General features: G+C 43.4%; 1 protein-coding gene across 1 annotated transcript in view; it reads left to right on the plus strand.

The window, feature by feature from the left end:
• Positions 1-12,952, plus strand: part of GPATCH8 (G-patch domain containing 8) — an 82,416-nt gene that overhangs the window by 36,978 nt on the left and 32,486 nt on the right. The window lies entirely within an intron of this gene.

Genomic DNA, 12,952 nt, shown 5'->3' on the forward strand with positions numbered 1-12,952 from the left:
GATTCTTTCACATGGTAGCTCATTCTCCACAAAGTTCCTAAAACAGGACAACACTGCGCATAGTGGAGTTGTTATATGACTGTTACAAGATATCAGCGCCTTGGTAACTGTTTTTGTAACGCTGATAGGAAATCTGGAATTGCTTGCATAAGCAAACATCTGTCTGATGTCCCTATATAGTGATAATTCACATGCTTAGTGTTCGAAGACCACTGTCCTAAAAGGACTTTCATAGGGTTAAAATATAGCTTCTCTTAATGTATGGATTTAAAATTGAAGAACATACTTGGGTATATCAAATATCTGGTCTGATCAGGGCTGCCACCTGTGACTCTACTAACATTATGAAGCTAACTGTTTAACATTTGTTTGGTTCAAAGCATACGTACACAAATTCAGCCCTATATCTCTCTCATGTTGACACATTTTTGGTAAACAGGTTTCATTATTATACACAGTAACGGCATGTTAGCCAAACCAATAGCCAACAAACATGGGGGGAAAACAACAACACAGAATAGAGCTCATCAGTTGCCTAGCAACACCTTCAGCACTGACAGTAAAGAGTGGCTTGGGAAGGTATTTTGCTCCAGAGATTGTATAAGGGTGGTTTTGTCAGGAGCAACATTGTGGCAATTGCAAACCATTTCTCCTTTTTTCTGGGAGAGGAGAGTGGGGGGAGTGTGTGTGTGTGTGTGTGTGTGTGTGTGTGTAAGAGATGATTCAGGGGCTTGGGCTAGTTAGATCACCAATAGCATAGGCGCCAATTCCGTGGGTGCTCTGGGGCTCAAGCCCCACAGAAGAAAAAAAGGGAGTGCCCAGCACCCACCAGCCACAGCTGTTTGGCAGGGGCTGCTGATCAGCTGTTTAGCTGCTGGTGGGAGCCCTTGAGGGAGGGGGCAGAGTGGGGGTGGGAAGAGGCAGAATGAGGGTGGGGTCTCGAGGTGGAGTGGGGGTGGAGCACCCACCTGGAAAAATACAACTCAGCACCTGGGACCAATAGATACCTAGTCAGTAAACTCAGTATAGGAACAACTCTCTATAAAGATACAGAATAGGTATGTGAGAGGGGCTCCCACTAATTTTCATTTTGAGACACTGAAAACCTGCTAAGTGAGATTGAATAGGAGAGGACTAAGCACAGATTGAGGATTCTGAATGAACCAGAAAAGGAATGCAAGAGATCCAGAAGAGGACTGTGAGGAGGCTAAGCTGAATCTAGAGGGGAAGAACAGGTTTTCCCAGTGGTAATCAGTGCTGTGAAGCTGACTAACCATAAACAAAGACAAGGAGATTAGAACAGTGTGGTACCTCTCAGAAGTTGAGAATCTGTTCTGTTAGAGGCTATATAGGATCACAAAAGCAGCTGGAGAGAAAACACTCAATTCAGGTTTTGCAAAACATTTTTCTTTAGTAACATGGGATCGTGGAATGGAAGAGGTTGAGAACCAGTGGGTAAAATATTGGCTGAAATGTTGTGAGCAATGTGGAAAATGGAGGTAATAAGTCTGGATGGCTCAAGTGATCGGTTCTTGTCCTATAAATGATGATTCTACAGGAGTATTTACTGACTCTGCCTTGAGTACCTGCCTCAGGTTCACACTTGAATAACGTTGCCATTGTCCAGTTGCTTTTGTGAGCAAAGTGTCGTAATTATAACGATCCTTCAACATTTCTTTAGTAGATTCACTTATTTTAAGTATTATTAGCAGCATGTGCATTTTCTTAACTCCTTTCTATGCAGAACACAGAAATTAATGTCTTAAAGAAGTCATGTTAAACTTCCCTTTACTAGAAATTACTCAAACTGCAATAGTGTGTGTAAATGTAGGCAGTTAGCATACCTGAAGCTTGTAGTAGTATTGATTTAAACTGCTCCCACTGGATTGGAGATACCAGATCTAGTTGATGACTTTCATATATTTTGTCCAAGAGAATATTGATTTGGTGCCTCAGAGATGCGTGAATCAGAATTTAGTATCTTGCTACACTAACCAATAGCTAACTGATAACTTTGTCAGTGTAACGGTTGTTTTAGTGTAAGTTAATATTTCTCTGCTGAATCAAATCATTTTGGTTCTGCTTGTTTGGTCAAGAAGGGAGTTTTGTCGGTAAAAATCTGGGGCTCTGGAGTGTTTAATTATGTTGGCTTCTCAAATCGTCTGGTGAGGCTGAGGCAGCTCCTTTGTGCTCTTTTACTGTTGCCATAGAAATATTTAGCTACATATACTGTGCTCATCACCATAGTATCTGAGTGCCTTCCAGTAGTGCATAAAGTGACATAACATCTGTCATGTTTTGTGTTTTCTCTCCTCTCTTCTCCTGGAGGAGACATGTGTGCCGTAGAGTGTCTTGTTTTGGTAGGGTGTCTTTTCAAATGTTGCTGTGTATTTGTTAGAAAAAGCAACACTGAGGAAATGTCATGCACTGGCAGCAGAAGGAGGCGGTTTGTGATGGTCCTTAGTTCCTGTGAAGGGTGTTCATTTCACAGTCTTGGATCAGCCTCCAAGAAAGTGCCGTCTCCCCCCAAAGATGAGCTTTACCCGTCGTCTTGTAGAGAGTTCCATTGGGCCAGAGGAGCAAAATTATCAACAGAAGTCTTCATGTAGACTGGGGAGTGCCTTGAAAATAAGAACCAAGACCGTGAACTTGATTTGATATTCTGTGGGAAGTCACGGTAGAGAGCGGAAAATGGGTTTAATATGCAAGTGTTTTATTTAAAGGTGGTATAGCTACACCTAGTGATGTCTCTATTCTCATATCAGTTACAGAGGGGGCTGAAATATATGGTGGTTATAATAGATGGGGGATGCATTGAGGAAAGTGGCAGCCTTTGGGGTTCTTTGCTTAAGTCAGTTCATTATTCAATTACAGAAGGAACTAGTAGTATTTAGGTTTCCTAATACTTTGTTATAAAATGGAGACCTTGAGGGGAGGGGGGCAGGGAGTGCGAACACCTTTGCATGCAATAGGGAGAAGGTCCTTGGCCCAGAGAAATGCCTTTTCTGTTTCACGGCATTTAGTTGAGATGCTGTGGGAAGTCGTCATTCTTTTTGTTGCTTATGTTGTCAGCAACATTTTGACAACATGTCAAATCACTGAAAGGTCAGCCACACCTGCCTCCACAGCAGCAGCAACACACACTGCACTGGGGATCTAGGAGCAGACAGCCTCTCTGGGATTGCTGGGCTCTTTTGGATCGCCCACCCTTCCGAACCTAGCATATGTGCCTCGTGACCACATGGGCCATGAGCTCCTTCCCCAGGATAAACTGCCTTTACCTGCTGCACAACTCATATTCCTGTAACCCAAGCTGTGCTGAAGGTTCGTGGTTCAAACCTTACTGATGTTGCATGGGGTGGGGAGGTATTACAGCAACACTTAGTGTTTTTAGCTTTTTCCTTTTATAAAAACCTAGTGAATTACACACACACACAACTGTTTAAACTGTTAAAAGAATGTTATTTGGGTTGCAAAGTCAAACAGTTGAAAGTTAGAAAATGTCAGGATTTAGGTTGTGTATGCAACCTTACTTCTGGCTCTTGTGCATATGCATTACGATAGTTTTTATTTACATGATCTCTACTAAGTCAGTACAAAAACTGTGTATAGACAAGGCCTGTTTTTTGTACAGGACCCTTTTCTCATTCAAAGCACAAGGTATATGGTGCTAAAGCAGGGGTGGGCAAACTACGGCGTGCAGGCCACATTCGGCCCGCCAGCCAATTTAATCCGGCCCTTGAGCTTCCGCTGGGGAGCGGGGCCTGGGGCTTGCTGCGCTCCAGCTGGGGTTTGGGGTCAAGGGCCACTTCGCATGCATGTACCCCAGCTCCGCACGTCTCCCGGAAACAGCAGCATGTCCCCCCTCCAGCTCCTACGCGGAGGCGTGGCCAAGTGCCTCTGCATGCCGCCCCTGCAGCTCCCATTGGCTGCAGCTCCCGGCCAGTGGGAGCTGCGGGCGGCAGTGCCTGCAGATGGGGCAGTGCGCAGAGCCACCTGGCCTCGCCTCCGTATAGGAGCTGAAGGGGAGACATGCCGCTGCTTCCAGGAGCTGCTTGAGGTAAGCGCCGCCTGGAGGCTGCACCCCGGAGCCCCTCCCATGCCCTAGCCCCAGCTCTGATCCCCCTCCCACCCTCTGAACTCCTCAGTCCCAGCCTGGAGCACCCTCCGACATGCCAAATCCCTCAGCCCCAGCTCCACCCCAGAGCCCGCACCTCCAGCCGGAGACCTCACCCCGCACCCAAACCTGGAGCCCCCTCCTGCACCCTGAACTCCTCATTTCTGGCCCCACCCCAGAGCCTGTATCCCCAGCCCTCACCCTCTCCTGCACCCCAACCCCAATTTCGTGAGCATTCATGGCCCGCCATACAATTTCCATACCCAGATGTGGCCCTCGGGCCAAAAAGTTTTCCCACCCCTGTGCTAAAGGAAAGAATCGCAGTTGTGTATTGATTTAAGCTTTTTGAAAGATTCCTGCCTCATTAACATGAGAAGTTGACAAAGCCCTGGCTGGGATGATTTAGTTGGGAATTGGTCCTGCTTTGAGCAGGGGGTTGGACTAGATACCTCCTGAGGTCCCTTCCAACCCTGATAGTCTATGATTCTATGATAAGTTCAAAGGTGTGTAGGGAGCAAGGCAGGGGACTGCAAGAAGAAAGGATGGTCTTGTGGTTAAGATAGGTGAGTGCTTCACAGGAGAACCCAGTTCTCTCCCTCCTTCTAATGGCCATCTTCTGGTATTCTACTGAACAAGTCACTAGTACCAAATTTTGGCAGGTTTCCACTAATTGTGTATACCTCATTTTCTGGGTACCCACCGTTGAGATGCCTGGAGACGGATAGGCAGAAGTTCTGAGCACTCAAGCAGCTGAAGTCAATGGAAGCGGTGGATGCTCGGCACCTCTGGCAGTAAAGTAGCGTGGTCTGGGGGAAATGAGAGTCAGGAGGTCCTGAATTCTAGTCCTGGCTCTGTCACTGATTCACTGAATGCTGAGGAAAGTACTTGTCTCAGTTTGCCCAGCTATAAAATGGAGGTAAAAATGCTGTCATCTCACAATGGGGAAAAAAAGTTTGTGAGGCCCTCAAATACTACCGTGATGAGCTCCCTAGAAAAAGACCATGAGGCAATGAATTTAGCATTTGTTGCTGCTCTGATGTAGAATAAATAACGTATGCATTACGAATGAGGATAAAAATATTGAACTGCTGCCTTATTCCCAGAGCGCTCTCTCTCCTGGGCACTAAATGAGACAGACGTCCTATAGAAAAAAATAGTATTGTAATTAAGGACTGTATCAAAAAGCATATCACCAGCGACAGAATGAGGGTTGCATGGGCAGCCTAACTTCTGACATACTATGATTTCCAGGTGCGTGACATTGCAACCTAAATGCTTTTAATAGATTCCTGCTTAAAATTAGGAAGTAAAGAAACTGGAAAACACACCTTTAAACATTTCCATGACAATAGCTGTCTCCATTACTGTGTCAAAATACATGAGTTATGACAGGGCCCAAAGGGAGATTTGACTTTATGCATCAGGTCTGAGCCTCCTTCTGAGAGCAAAACTGTTGCCACTCTTGTTTATAATGTACAAGATCCTTCCCTTAATGATGGTTTTGTGGATCCTTTGAACACAATATAATAAATTGATCCATTATTCTTTCGGTGACATGAGTACATCATAATGGAGAGAAATGATCTTCTCTTGACCTAATATCAGACTTTGGTGTGTTTTGGGCCTGATATGCTGCCAGAACTATTCATAATACAATAAAATTGTGCAAATGGCCATTTCTGGTTTGGGCCACAGATGAACTGCCCCCCAGCCCCGCGAAGTAGTCTCAAACCCACACAACCACTGCTTGGCTCTGTCTACTTACCAAGCACCAACACCGTGCTCGCAGTTGTACAACATGCAAAGGAAGACCCTGCTCCTTCCCTGAAGAGCTTAAATTCTATATAAGCAAAGGAATGCTCAATACAATCCAAATAGACATGCATACCTACTATGATATGCTTCCCAGGTTATGCCCTTCATTGCAGGGCTTCATGATTTGGACAGGATATCCAGAGCTCCTGCTTGGGCTAGATCACATCTATACACCGTATTAAAAAAGGCTTGCCTTTCTTTTCATCTGCTTTGTGTTGCAAGAGTTAAAGTAGTAAATGGTGCTCTTCTGAGCTCAACAATACTGCTTGTGGTTGGGCAGTAGGAGGAGTTGTTGAACCTTTGAAGGGTTGCCCTCCAACAAGAATTGACTGTGCCACCCCCCTGTTAGTCCCTTACTGGTGTGCAAAATGAGAGAATTGGAATTTCCCACTTGGCAGCACATTTGTGGTCATATAGTTATTGTAGACACGAGTCCTAAGTGCTGGCAAAATTTTCATTTTAGAGTAAAAAAAAAATAAAAATAAAAATAAAGTCAGTCTTCAACTATGAAAATAAAATCCTTCTTTACACCTTCAAATCCTTTTTTAGAGGCAGTATGCTATAGTAATTAGAGGTCTAACCACCACAGGATAAGTACTACTAGTGTTCATGCGTGACTGAGACAGCCAGTTTGACTTTCAGAGCCCACGTTGAGTTTGTGGAATGAGTAGTTCAAAATAACTGTTTACTTGTGGGTTGTGCAAATTCAAATTAATTGACACAGTAAACATAGAACCTAATGATGCCATTATCAAGCATGCTTAACTTTTCAGAGCTACCTGTAGACAGTTTTGCGTCTTAGCTTTTACCATGTTTCCAAGTTTTAGTACTTTTTAAGCACATCCAATTTAGAACCCCCTGAAAAACTTATCTCCTGTTTCATTTGCATTAGTGTTATGAGGATAACAATAAAAGCAAAAAATCCTCTGAACTCAGTGTGGTCATCTTCTGTTTTATAGTATATCTACAAGTTGGCTATTTTTAAAGATTAGTTTATGTGAATTAGACCTAAGCACTAATGCACTTTGTGGCAAAAAATCCCAGACTTTTGGTATCAAGTGGTTAACAGACATCAAGTCTACTTAAGAGTGGCATATAGCGATCAGGAGCAGGCCAGTACCCTTTTGCTGGATGTGTGTTCATACCAGGCATTAAAGGGTTTATAGTAAGGAGAACATATTTGATTAAGTGGCATGAAAATCTGATCACAAATAGCTCTCATGATATTTTCATGTTTGTTAGCTGGAACATCCTGATTTTTATATTAAACCTATTTTTTTTTTTAATTGAAGGCATCAGATATTGCATATTACCAGAAAAAATATTTACAAACCTGGTGGGATCCAAGTTAGTTCCAATGGGAACTATCTCTTTTTCTGAACTTCTAGTAGGTTAATTCCAGTCAGAAAAGTATTGAGGGGGTATTGTTATCCATTAGCTGCAATGCCTCTCTTTTATGTTAGAAATAAATCTGCATTAATATTAGGAACATGGGAATTGCCAGGCTGGATCCATCTCGAAGTAAACTAGTTGAGTATCTTGTCTCCGATGGTGGCCAGCACCAGATGCTTCAGAGGAAGGTGCAAAACCCTCCAATATCAGATATGGGGGTAATCTCTCAACAATAGGTCTCATCTTGGTCTCTATTAGTTTAGAGAGAGGCTTAAACCCTGAAGCATGAGGTTTAATATCCCTTCCAAAATTTGTGTAGACCAAAAGTTGTGCTAGTAAATAGTATCAAATAGTTTTAGTGACTTTATCATACACTCCTTTAAGAAATGTTTGTGTGATAAAAATAACTGAATTCAGAGGAACTGACACCTATTGAGATTCCTCAAGGTGTCTTCCTTCAATCCATTTCCTCCGCTCCCCCCACGCTTGTTGGATTATCTTTCAGACATTTGCAGATCACTGAGCAGATGCAGTGCCTCAGCAAGGAATGTAACTTGCAGTACAGATTTAAAGGCTGAACAATTTTCAGAGATCCGGAGAAAAGTCCTGCTCTCTTTTTGGGGGGGGGGGGGGTGTAGATATTTGGTATACCTAACGAGTTCTGAAATGCTACTTGCATTCTTGAAACAAAGAAATAATTAAACATCTTGCATTTACTTTAATTTCAGGGCGTGGCTACACTTGCGAGTTAGAGCGCATTAAAGTAGCCCCGGGCGCCCTAGCTCACTACCCGTCCACTCTGGCAAGGCATGTAGAGCGCTCTGACTCCACGGCTAGAGCACTCCCGGTACTCCACCTCGGCGAGAAGATTAACACTTGGTGCGCATTGGCTGAAATGTCCAGGCGTCAGTGTGAACGAGGTGTTGCATTACTGCGTTCTGATCAGCCTCTGGAAAGGTCCCATAATCCCCTTAAGTAAAGTGGCCACTGCTGTCATTGTTTTGGAATCACTGAAGGCATGCCAATATGCCCTTTGAAAGCTCCATTTCTGACAGCCGGCATGCTTATCTGCTCCGAGACAAAGCAGCCATTACTGTGGAATGCTGTGGGGGGGGAGGAGAGGGGGGGTCTGTTGCTGTCTGAATTTACAAGACAGCATGCTGACATGCTCTCAGCCCCCCAAAAAACCCCTCCCCCCCCACATACACACAACACACTCCCTGTCACACTCCACCCCATCCCCCTCATTTGAAAAGCACATTGCAGCCACTTGCATGCTGGGATAGCTACCACAATGCACTACTCTCTGTGGCCATTGCAAGAGCTGCTAATGTGGCCATGCCAGTGCGCTGGCAGCTGGCAGTGTGGACAGATTGCAGCGCTTTCCCTACTGCGCTCTCCGAAGGCTGGTTTAACTCAAAGCGTTCTACATCTGCAAGTGTAGCCATGCCCTCAGAGATTGACTTTCCTAGAGTATAACTCTTAAACACGCTGTTTGCTTTTCCCTTCCCCCACTGGGGAGTCTGTAGTAAACCTATGCCAGGGCATTCCTACTAGGTCAAAACATTTCCCATCCCCCTTGTGACTTTGGTCACATCATCCTTGCTATGCATACTGTCTGAAAAGAAAAGGGATTGTGACTTTGCTCTAGAGATAGTACAACTTCTCTGATTTGTTTGGAGAAAAAAATAAGATTCACTTTCTGAAGTGGACTAGTTGTTGGTGCCAATCTTATATAGCCATATAACAATTTGAGTTCCTGCCCTTCCTTGAACTCAACAACAATCCATTTAGAGGGGTAGGAACTAAACACGGCTCTAAGGAGATTCACTTAAAATCTGAGAGAACCCAAATCTATGGCTACTTGTGAAATGCTAAAGATCACATTGGCGTGAGCTAACCTATGATGTGTTTGGTTTTTTTTGCACTGGTCGTCAGAGATCCCTCACCTTTTCCCTTTGACTGTCCTCTATCCTACCCCACTAGGCTTCACATTGCAGTCAGCGGGGTTAGATGTATTTTTGTTCCCAAGCTAGTCATTACATTTCTCTGCAGTCAGCCAAAGTGGCTTACTAGCATGAAACTGATTTGTTAGTCTCTAAGGTGCCACAAGGACTCCTTATTTTTTTTCAAATACATTTGTTAATCTCTAAGGTGCCACAAGGACGACTTGTTGTTTTTGATGATACAGACTAAGGGCATGGCTACACTTGCAGATGTAGAGCGCTTTGAGTTAAACCAGCCTTCGGAGAGCGCAGTAGGGAAAGCGCTGCAATCTGTCCACACTGCCAGCTGCCAGCGCACTGGCGTGGCCACATTAGCAGCTCTTGCAATGGCTAGAGAGAGCAGTGCATTGTGGTAGCTATCCCAGCATGCAAGTGGCTGCAACGTGCTTTTCAAATGGGGGGAGTGGGGTGGAGTGTGACGGAGTGTGTTGTGTGTATGTGGGGGGGGAGTGGGTTTTTGGGGGGCTGAGAGCATGTCAGCATGCTGTCTTGTAAGTTCAGAGAACAGCAGACCTCCTCCTCCCCCCGCGCCTCTCTCTCTCTCTCTCTCTCTCTCACAGCATTCCACAGTAATGGTTGCTTTGTCTCAGAGCAGATAATCAGCCGGCTGTCAGAAACGGAGCTTTCAAAGGGCATATCCAAAACAATGCCAAGTGTGGCCACTTGACTTAAGGGGATTATGGGACGTTTCCGGAGGCTGATCAGAGCGCAGTAATGCAACACCTCGTTCACACTGACGCTGGGGTGCTCCAGCGGGGGCGCATCAAACGTTCTTCTACTCGCCGAGGTGGAGTACCAGGAGCGCTCTAGCCCTGGAGTCAGAGCACTCTACGTGCCTTGCCAGTGTGGACGGGTAGTGAGCTAGGGCGTCCGGGGCTCCCTTAATGCGCTGTAGCCAAGTCCTAACATGGCTACTACTCTGAAACCTGTTAGCATGAAACTGGACTCTCCTAGTTCCTATGGGCTCAGAGCTGGGGACCCAAATTCTGGTCTTCTGTCTGGCAGCACGTTGCATGCACCCTACACCGTTGGGTGTGCCTTCATTATTTTGGTGATAGAAGCAGTCACCGCTGTATGTAGTTGCAATTTGTGCTTGAACTGCTAGAACCTGGTGCCTGCTTGGCCAGCTGCCAGGGTCAGCCAGCTCTCACTCCTAATGAAATAATAATGGTTATATTTAAAACAAAGGCGGCACTTTGAGTAGTTAAAAAGTAACATTTCCCTTTTCTTGTATGAACACGCCATACATTTATGGAATGCCTTGTTGACTTCATGCCCTTTAAAATATTTTTTATTATCTTAAGATCTTGATTTTTAAAATCTACATCTTTGAATTTGAAAAAATGCAGCATCTTTTAAAACTGATTCATCACCAGGAACTAAACATCTTCCAACACCTGCTAAATCATAAGTGAGAGCAGTTGTGATAACAAACAATAGCTGCTCAAAACTGACCACCTCCTATCTCCCCCACTCCACAGGACGAAGTGTGGCAGTGGGGTTGGAGGGGTGAGGAAGAAGCCTTTAACCCATCCTGTCTGCCTACTGCAAGCGGCCTATTTTCTGCCCCTAAAGGTTTCTGCCTAACAAATGGTGTTTCTTTTTTACAGCATTTTGATCCTGGACTTGTTGTGGTGATGGTAAACTTAGCAGTGGTAATTTTTTATTTTCAGACTGAATTACTCCTTTTGTCATCAGTGCACCAATATGTTAGGCTTACTTTCTCTGTTGTAGCCTTCATCCTTCTGCTTGGTCTTTCATTTCCTTTCCTTTCTTTATGCACACTTGTCTGATCCTTGTTCATTAAAGGGTATTGCTAAGAAGGGATGTTTCTGTTTGTTAGAACTGCCAAAAATCAGTTTAAACATAAAATTCTAATACTGTCCAAACTTGATTTTCCCCAACATGATGGGCACTAGCACTTGCTACTGCAATTTATGAATTTTAAAAACTTTGACTGCCTTAGAAGGCAAAAGTACTGACTCATTGTTTGTATACAGGGGTTTACCAAGGTAATGAGCTGGCATATAAAGATCATGATTCTTGCAGAAACAAAACAAAAACTGGTAAACAAAACAAAATAAATTCTTTTTGCACTTGGTCTCAATCATTCTATTGGGTCTACCTTTTACCAGTAAATCCCTGGCTGAGACGTTATGAAAGTGATATTGCACCTAGGAAGTCATTTTTATAACCTGTCTTTAATTTGGTCCTTTTGCTAAAGATTGCAGTCACTGCTTACTTATTATACCATTGGGCGTAAGAGAAACTTAATCTGGGTGAAAATTTTACTGTTAAATACCTACATGAAAGCTAAATAGCTAAAAGCTGTTTTGGGTTGGCTGAGATGGCTTAATAAATATTTTTATCTTTTATCTTTGTACTTGTAACATGCCCAACTAAACGGTCTCTGGGCATATGTACAAAAATATAAAAATGCAGTTATAAATATAAAACTAAATACATGTCTGAAGTGGAAATTACTCATACTTATTTCCTAGTTTAATTATTAAAAATACACCTGTCTTTAACAGTCCTTAGGATCTCCTTGATGTCCCTGTGGAGTTGGAGGTCCATGGATTAATAGTTTTTGAAGGAGCTAGAAAGAGTTTCCCTTGGAGAACAGAGAAACTTGATGTAAATCAGAGGCTTTTCTGACGTGGTTTTAAGAACTGAGCCTTTTTTGTGCATGTGGATTGAAATAGTGTTTTAATTTTGGCATGATTAAAACTAGATCTTTTAGCCCAAAGGTATAATATATGTGTATATGTGTGTATAACAAAACAATTGTTTACACCGACCCAAGAATCATAATAAGGGAAGTAAACATTCTGTTTTTTTACTCAAGGTATGCACCGGATAAGGTAAGTACTTTTCAGTGGGCTTACATCACAACAAACAGTGCAAGTTGTGATGTAAAAAAGCTGTGGTAGTAAAGTGCTTGTCTGCCCCATTTTGCTTTGTTTGGCTGGTTATGAGTGGATTAAAGATATGTAAAAATCTCCAGCATAGTTTGATTAGTTCAAAGTCAATTTTCTTCGCTACTAGTCCTTTTCACAGCTTACAGGTTACACAGTAAGTAATAGAGCATTTCTTAGTGGGAACATTAGGAAGCAAGTTGTGATTAAATACCTGTTCTGGAATTAGTGCTCTTTTTTTTTTTTTTGATGAGAGAATTCTGGCCTACCATGGCGTCAGTTAATTTTTTTATTTAATAAGATGCAAAACTTGGTGGGAAACTAATGAGTTGTACAATAAAACATGTTTGGTACTTGTTTTTCCACTGAGGGGTCAGAAGATCAGGGTTATGATCTAATAGTGTGAGGGCAATGAGGAAAGATCCTTTTAATCTCCTGGTGCCAGGACTTGGCAATGTTGAACATTAACCAGTTATGCAAAATGTACTTGTGGTTAATGTTCTGAGAATCTCAGTAATAAGCACCAAAGGGCTAATGAGTACATTTAATCTTAACAGGTTTGAGAGAAGCAGGTTTGGATGTAAGCTGTGAGAATGGCTTGTGTTTGGTTCACTGTAGCTTTCTGGTCTCTGCACTCAAAGGCAAGATCTCTAACCACCCAAACCTAATGTGTAAAGTGAGCTGTTGGAGCAGACTTGGCCTCT

This window comes from Emys orbicularis, chromosome 25 (assembly GCF_028017835.1).
Source record: "Emys orbicularis isolate rEmyOrb1 chromosome 25, rEmyOrb1.hap1, whole genome shotgun sequence".
In the NCBI taxonomy this organism is placed as follows: Eukaryota; Metazoa; Chordata; order Testudines; family Emydidae; genus Emys; species Emys orbicularis.